General features: G+C 35.9%; 1 pseudogene; it reads right to left on the bottom strand.

The window, feature by feature from the left end:
- Positions 1–424: 424 nt before the first annotated feature.
- On the bottom strand, positions 425–7,614 carry LOC119877788 (annotated as a pseudogene).
- Positions 7,615–8,523: the final 909 nt, after the last annotated feature.

Genomic DNA, 8,523 nt, shown 5'->3' with positions numbered 1-8,523 from the left:
TAGTTAAAAAAGAATTCTACCCAACAGATAAGGGAAAAGCTCAGGGCTCTCACATCCCTTACCATTCTGATTCCCTTTATCCAGAGGCAAAGGCTTGATAGTCTCTAGTTACTCTTTGTGAATTTGTCTCCATTTCTCAAAAATAATATGTTTACATGTTTTGGTTTACCTCTTTTGAAATATTTTTACTAAGGGTAACTAGGGATTCCTACTGAGAAAAAATACAGGTAACTCCCTTGTATCTGACCTCACATGTACACTCTTCCCAATATATTTGATATTATAATCATATTATAATTTCATGCTACTTCAGTATTACATGTTAACATTATAAAGATCTGGTAAGTAATTACTACCTATAGATGCAAATCTACTCTGTTATGATTTTATTCCCTTACATGTATAATTTGTGTTTTCCCTAGAATTAATAATTAGACTTATTTTGTTTGCCTAATTCTTCATGCATCTGAAATAAAAAATACCAAAATTTTTCACAAGATGTATAACTCTGCTCTCAGTACTTTCAGCTAGTTTAGCAAGTTTGTTTATTACTCGGAGAAAGTCTTATGCAAGTCTTTCTTACTGTCCCTTTGTAGAGTTTACTACTGTTTTGCAGAGATTATCTGTCTAATAAATATTCTCTTCTTCAGGATGTTAATGTTATTTAATTACCAATTCTTTTGCTTTTTTCTGTTCCTTGAATTCCTTTTATGGGTCCACTTGTTTTGTTATCTGTGCTTTATGTTAGGGGTTTCTGCCTGTTTTTATTTTTTTAAGATCTTATTTATTTATTCATGAGAGACAGAGAGAGTCAAAGATATAGGCAGAGGGAGAAGCAGGCTCCCTGTAGGGAGCCTGATGTGGGACTCAATCCCAGAATCCCGGGATCATGACCTGTACTGAAGGCAGATGCTCAACCACTAAGCCACTCAGGCACCCTATGTTAGAGGTTTCTTGCAAAAATGTTGGATAAGTCTTGGATCTCTCCTCATATGTAAGAGTAAGACTATGTGTATAAGCTCATTGGAAGTTCTGTGTAGGTTGATGGGATTTGCTGATTTTTGTTTTGTTTTGGTTTTTGTCTTGTGGAGTCATCTTTCTAGTCCATTACAGAAAGAATATTTAAAAAAGAAAGTGGTGGGGCACCTGAGTGGATCAGTCTTTTAAGTGGCAGACTTGATTTCTGCTCAGGTCATGTTTTCAGGGGCCTGGAATCAAGCCCCAAGGCCACAGGCTAAGTGCTCAGTGAGGCTGCTTGAGATTCTCTCTCTCTCTCTCCCTCTGCCCCTCTTAAAATTCGTGTGCTTTCTCCCCCTCAAATAAATACATAAATTTAGAAAGAAAGAAAGAAAGAAAGAAAGAAAGAAAGAAAGAAAGAAAGAAAGAAAGAAAGAAAGAAAGAAAGAAAGAAAAGAAAGAAGACTGGGTGGCTCAGTGGTTTAGTGCCACTTTCAGCCCAGGGCGTGATCCTGGAGACTCGTAATCCAGTCCCACGTGAGGCTCCCTGCATGGAGCCTGCTTCTCCCTCTGCCTGTGTCTCTGCCTCTCCCTCTCTCTCTTTCTGTGTGTCTCTCATGAATAAATAAAATCTTAAAAAAAAACAACAACAAATGTTATCTTAAAGAAAGAAAGAAAAAGATAAAGGGAGTGTCTTTTCAGTTTATTTTTTTTTTCTTCTTAGTCTGGTAAGTGTTCTTGAGAGGGAATCTTTAGACTCTTGTGTGAGATTTTTAAGCCTGGCTACCATGTTCTTATAGGTTCTTATATCTGGGGGCAGGTAATGTCTTTGGAGGAGTTCTTACTTTTATTTTGAAGATAGACATTATAATTATTACCATGTTTAAAGTATAGTAGCTTTAATCTTAGTTTAATCTCAGCTTTAATCTCAGCCCTTTTAGGAGTCTGTCAGGTTCAGTTCATTTCTCCACAGAGAAAATTCACAGTCTACTGTCAAAGGGAGAGGGGGCAATTTACCTGTGTGAAGGCATAATGAAAACTTTCATGGATCTACTTTCTGTTGTTACAGATATATAATTTATTCTATTGTTAAATTCCTGGGCACCCCACAATTTCAGAGGGAATTGGCTCATCTAATTCATGAGACATTCTGAGAATCAGCCTTATTCAGAGTTTCCCATAATGTCAATTTAGTTATTTATTTTCTTTCTTTCATCCCTTTGCTTTCTTATTTTCAAAGCTTGGTGTTTGTTTTTGTTTTCATTTCTCACTATTTTGGTCTTTTGAGTTTATTTATTGTTTAAACCCACTACTTTAATGTAAGCTCATTTCAAAAAGCATCTGTAACCTGGTTTGTTCATTCCAGAATGTTTCATGCCCTTACACATACTATTAAATGTGTTACTGATTTTTAAAACTAATAAACTACCTTATTCTGAGATAATACCAGCACATAACAAATGGAGATTTTTGTAAGATAAAAGATACTTCTAACCATAAAGATTATTAATTCATCAGGAGAATTAATTTCAGTTGCATTTTCATGTCTCCCAAAAGTCAAGTGAATTCTAAGGCAAGATGTATTAATTCATCATTTGAATCTCCTGGGCAGCATGCTCTAGAGCAGTGCTGGAAACACACTTTGTGTACAAACTCACCTCTTCCTTTGTAGAGATTACACTGCAATGTGCTAGATAGTCAAATAAATTATGAACTGTGTTACAAGTTTTAGAACATGTAAAATACAGCATGCTGTGAGTCCATATACTCTGGCCACTCAGTTGGTTTTAGAGATCAATAAATGCTTAATTATAAAGTAACATTTAAGCAAATGCTTAAATGTCAAATCAGAGTTAGTCAATATAAAATGCAGAAACATCATTTAAAATGGTAAGTAAAGCAATCCTTGAGTCCAGAAAGAACATACCATATTTAATTTCCCCTCAAAGAATGCTTGTGAGACTAGATCATGAATACAGATGTATGACAAGGGTGAAAAGATACTGGGAAGGTTTCCAGTGAAAATTATGGTATGGAATCATAGCCATAAAATACACTGATTATTATATTAATAATAGATATGACAATTTAAAGGTTTTTTCCAAAATATGAAGCTCTTTCACTATAATAAGCCCAGGAATGATAAAAAAAATATAACTCCATAACCATTGACAGTAAAACAAAACAAAAAACCAAAACCTAACGAACAACATTGACAGTGTGTGGCTATGAAAAGTGTGAATCCATGGGGGAAGTCAATAAAAAGCAGCAATTATGTTGGTCAGACAACAAATTTTGGTAATTTGGGCCAAAATAGTGAAACAAAGAATCAGTGAAACTCTTGATTATGAGGAAATAGAATCCACAGGATCTGTCTTTATTGCAAGTTGGGGATGACATTAAGATTGGTTCAGTTTTGGGATCCCTGGGTGGCGCAGCGGTTTAGCGCCTGCCTTTGGCCCAGGGCGTGATCCTGGAGACCCGGAATCGAGTCCCACATCGGGCTCCCGGTGGATGGAGCCTGCTTCTCCCTCTGCCTATGTCTCTGCCTCTCTCTCTCTCTCTGTTTGACTATCATAAATAAATAAAAACAAAATAAAATAAAATCTTTAAAAAAAAAAGAGATTGGTTCAGTTTCTATTCGAGCAGGGATGAAGGCAAAGAGAGTAGGAAGAAGGAGCAGCCAAGGAGGCGGGAGAGCACTAAGAAGGGGTAAGAAGTGTGCTCCAAAGTGCAATTAGGAAAGACCTGGAAAATATCCATCTGATTATGTAAGAGCTAGTGTCCCCGATTCTGCTCAGTGACCAACTGTGGATTCAGTATTTGCTTCCTAGGTTTTCTTTTCACATTGTATTGATATTAATAAATGGAAGCACAACATGTAATTAGGAAAATTTAGTACTGTAGAAACAAGAAGTCAATGTTGGAATATTATTTTCTCCATGCATATTAGGCACGTGAGGAAACATTAATATTATTTTGGCTTTTTTGTGCATTAATGAAAGGCCTAGCTATGGGTCTCATAACCCATTTCTGTTAACTGATCAGCTCTGATAATAGAAAAAAACTGTAGTTATAGTTTGAATGCTAATATTCTTCTTAGACATTTGAAATCCCATTTAAATGATCCTATCTTTTTGTTTAGTATTATGACAAATAATCAGCTCATTCCTGAGCACTAGGCAACATTGATATCTCCTCTATTTTTCAAAGTTAAAAAAAAAATCCTGAGATATCACTTTAAAATATAAAAAACTAGAAATGAGATTTTGTCATTGTCTCTAACAAGGTGGACAGAAATCCTTAGTCATATCAGTAATGGATGCAGATGAAGACAGACATCAAATTCTCCAAACTGGGTTCTGCTCTTAACCAGCCACCCCCTCTCCTCAGAATCTAAGTGTGACATTTATGAACAGATGATGAAGCATGACAGGGTGGTACTTTAATTCTCTCACAATATTTCACTTCTACATTCAGTATAGTGTATGACTGGGCTGTGATGGTGTGTGGGGTAGCTTCGGGTTCTGCAGGCAGCATTAACCTCAGTAGGCAGCTTTGCCTTCAAACTCTGACATGGAATGTCAGAAATCATACACTTTTGGATACATTTCCTTTTCAGAATCATTCGTTTCTTTTTGATTCAGAATCAATTTTGCTTTTGCCTCCTTCTCTCTGCAACCCTGGAAAAGCCTGAGAGATGAAAAATAGAGGAAAGTTATGAACAAATTAATCCTAAAGCCTATTTTAGAGAAGAAAAGAAGCTCTTTTAAAAGTTACATAGTGTAGGTCAGGTACAAGTAGAGCCAAAGGAGGCCTTTACTAAGTTAATTTCTTGTCCCCACAGAGAAACAAGTCTTAGAAAATGTTACTCCTTTCCTTGCACTGGGAGAGACACACTACAGTTCTTCAGTTCTTCAGTCTGTCTGAAAATTCTGCATCAGTAATAAATCTACTTCTTTATTTCTCAAGTTGTGCTACTCCAAACTGTCTCTCATTGTGTCTGAGGCTTTTAAAGTGCCAGAGAGTAAAAGGAACAAGATTTTTCTCTTCTCTAAAGAGTTATTTTAATTACTCTCATTTTTTTTCACCTCCCTTTCTCTTCTCAAACCACTACACTTTGAGTTTCATCTTCCCTTTGTCACCAAGATTATTATTTTTTGATCACCAGTAGCTTCCATGTTGACAAATCCCAGTGGGCTTCTTTCTGATACAATATTAGTCACCCTCCCACCATTATTGATGTGGAAAATAGTTCATCTGTTCTTGAAATATTTTATCTCCTTCCGAGATACCAAAAATGTACCTTCTCTTTGCTAGCCTTCTCAATGCTTATTTCTTTTAAGAAAATTTGAAATATATACATGTATATATACTTATATATACAAACACATACACACACAAATACCTACAGACACATTAATAGTACTTTGCTATGACAATTGAGCATACTTTACAACCCTTAACACAATTCTGTAGAGAATACAAATTACCCTTATCTGAATTAACATGCATTAAAAACAAATTTAATATATTGGAGAACAGAGGAATTGTAAATCAGCGAGAAAGAAGCTAATGTAGAAATAACAACAGTCAGCTCAGCAGATATTGTCTACATTTGTTTTCTACCTTTATAAAACTAGAGACTGCTAATAACTTTAAATCATTAAAGTAATGTAGTTTTGCCGGATGCCATTGGTCACAATACCAGGAGATAATTGCTACTAAGTTAGCCTTAATTTCACATTTGCAAGGAAACACTGACGTTAATTGAGTTATATTCTCAGTTTTTAATTAGGTTGTAGAAATCTAAAAAAAAAAATTATTCAATTTATTTGAGGTGCTTTAAGAAAAGTTTTGAGTTATCTTTATATCTGAATATCTAATCTGAAGATAATAAAACAGAAACACGTTGATTTAAAACCTTAATTCGGGCAGCCCAAGTGGCTCAGCAGTTTAGAGCCTCCTTCAGCCCAGGGCGTGATCCTGGAGACCGGGATCGAGTCCCACGTGGGGCTCCCTGCATGGAGCCTACTTCTCCCTCTGCCTGTGTCTCTGCCTCTCTCTCTCCTCTATATATTCTCATGAATAAATAAATAAAATATTTAAAATAAATAAATAAATAAATAAATATACCTTAATCCTACTGCTTAGTGCATGCAATAAAAGTTAATGTAAGAAGCTAATGTTATCAATAACATTTGAATATTTAAAAATTATATTTCTTTTAACTTTCAAAATGAACTTTAAAGCCAATGGTATAAAAATCTTGAATTTCCTTACTAGAAAGCCTTTTCCCTCAAATATACCTTTTAGTCTTTCTTTGGTGTCCAGGATCTCTGATTTTATATTTTATTTGCTTATTTATTTTGGAAAGAGAGAGAGTGTATGGGGTGAAGCAGAGGGAGAGAGAATCCATAGGATGCCCCACTCTGGGTGTGGAGCCCCATTTGGGGCTCATCTTACCACTTCAAGATCATGGGACCTGAGCCAAAACCAAGAGTCAGATGCTTAACCAGTTGAGACTCTCAGGTGCCCCAGGATTTCCAATTTTTTAAAAATGATTTTATGTATTCATGAGAGACAAACAGGCAGAGACCCAGGCAGAAGGAGAAGCAGGCTTCAGGCAGGGAGCCTGACGTGGGACTTGATCCCAGGACTCCAGGATCATGCCCTGAGCCAAAGGCAGACACTTAATCACAGAGCCACCCAGGTGTCCCAGGATCTCCAATTTTAAACTTAGTCATTCATTACCACTTACTGTCCAGATGATTTTTCCAGTAATGGTCTTTGACCAAGTTGGTTTGCAGTCTTTAGATGCAATGTACAGTTAGGAAGCTCCTCATGAGCAGTCTCCTTACCAAGTACTTTATTCATTGGTGGGCATATATTAAATACAGCAGTTGTCTCACATGTCTACAGTTCTACAGAAAATAACTCACTCTGTGAAGATTTGAGTAACAGGGTCACAGAATGCAGAGAATGAGGTCAGATAGGATTTGTAGCCTCCAAACTAAATTGATCTGTATCCAGAAAGAGCATGTATCTTCACATGCACATGTCATGCTTTAAGCATTTGCATTGTGATACCTCAGGAAGCTATAGAGGATAAGAGGGGAGGTGGAGGCCCTGCCTAAGAACCATGATTAGCAACTAAACTCTTCTTGTATGTCAAAAAAATTAGCAATGTAAAAGATTGATTCCTTTCATCAACACAACAGACTTAAGTCTTAGATCCATTTGCACTTCATGTTTCTCTTTATACAACTTGGTAGAGAGTTTGTGTTTTATTTTCTCTTGCATATTTATCTCTTTTAGTCAGGAGAAACTTTCTTCATCCTCATCACTGATTGCTTGCTCCTCCTTATCCCAAACTTGTTCTGGATACTGTATTCTTCTTGTGCCCATTTTCTTTTATTAAAAACAGAAAATTCAATATTTCCATTTATTTATAGCTTCTCTTGCCCTTCTAGTTTCAGGGGACATGGGAGCCATGATTACATCATTTCCAGCTATTCTTGCTGCCCAGAGAAGCATAGTAAACTGATAGACACAAACATAGAAATAGGGACAAAGTTTTGTTTTCAGTGGATGATATAAGGAAGCAGAAAAATTCACAGACTAGCCACTCATTAAAATGTGAAAGCAAGTTTTCATCTTTTGTTAAGGGTTGTTCTTTTCAGCCATTTCTTGTTTTCTCCAACATAAAAGCAATGGTGATAGCCAAGGCAAGGCAGGTTAGAGTAATAGATGAGGCTCTGCTGGAAGAGAACAAGAATTCCTACAGAGAGTAGTATTTGGGGAGCCTAAAGGTGAAACAAAATATTCAGCATCCATGAGTTACTTGTAACACAAGACAGAGCACAGGAAGCCATAGGAAACCTGAGAAATATCTTGACATTCAATAGAGACCATCTTGTATGGACTGTCTCTTAGCTGTAAGGGGAAACACGACATACAAGTCTGAACAATGCTTAAAATGTACTCTGAACAGAGTTCAGTATCTATTGTCTGTTGGGGGAAAATAGTCTCAATGAAGATTTTTTGAAAATCAGATATTTGAGAAACAGATTCTAAAATATAAAGGATAATCTTAAATATTGAATAAATTTGCAGAATTTACAGGACCAAGATTGCTGGCATATACTGAAGCTATAATAACTAAAATTGTGTAGCTAGGGATGCAAGGATAGACAAACCAATGGAACAGAATAGAGAATCCAGAAACAGAAGCCTGAAAATATGGTCAACTAATTAACAACAGTTACCATTTCATTTCAGTTGGGAAAATATGATGTTTTCAATAGCTTGCACTGGATATATTGGCTATCCTTGATTGAAAGCTATGAACCTTTTATTTTTGACTCATTCTCAATGCAAAAATTAATTTCAGGTGTTTGATAAAACTTAAATGTAAGACAATAAAACTTACAGAAATAAAGAGTATCTTTATAAACTTGTGGTAACTTTGGATAAAGTTTTCTTAAGTAGAATGTCAAAGGCATTATCTGTGAAAGATAAAATTAACCAGATGGGTTACAGTCAAGAAAATACCCAAGTAAGAGA

Source organism: Canis lupus, chromosome 31 (assembly GCF_011100685.1).
Source record: "Canis lupus familiaris isolate Mischka breed German Shepherd chromosome 31, alternate assembly UU_Cfam_GSD_1.0, whole genome shotgun sequence".
NCBI lineage: Eukaryota > Metazoa > Chordata > Mammalia > Carnivora > Canidae > Canis > Canis lupus.
The sequence above is the reverse complement of the archived record's forward strand: the minus strand, read 5'-3'. Positions and strand labels throughout refer to the sequence as shown.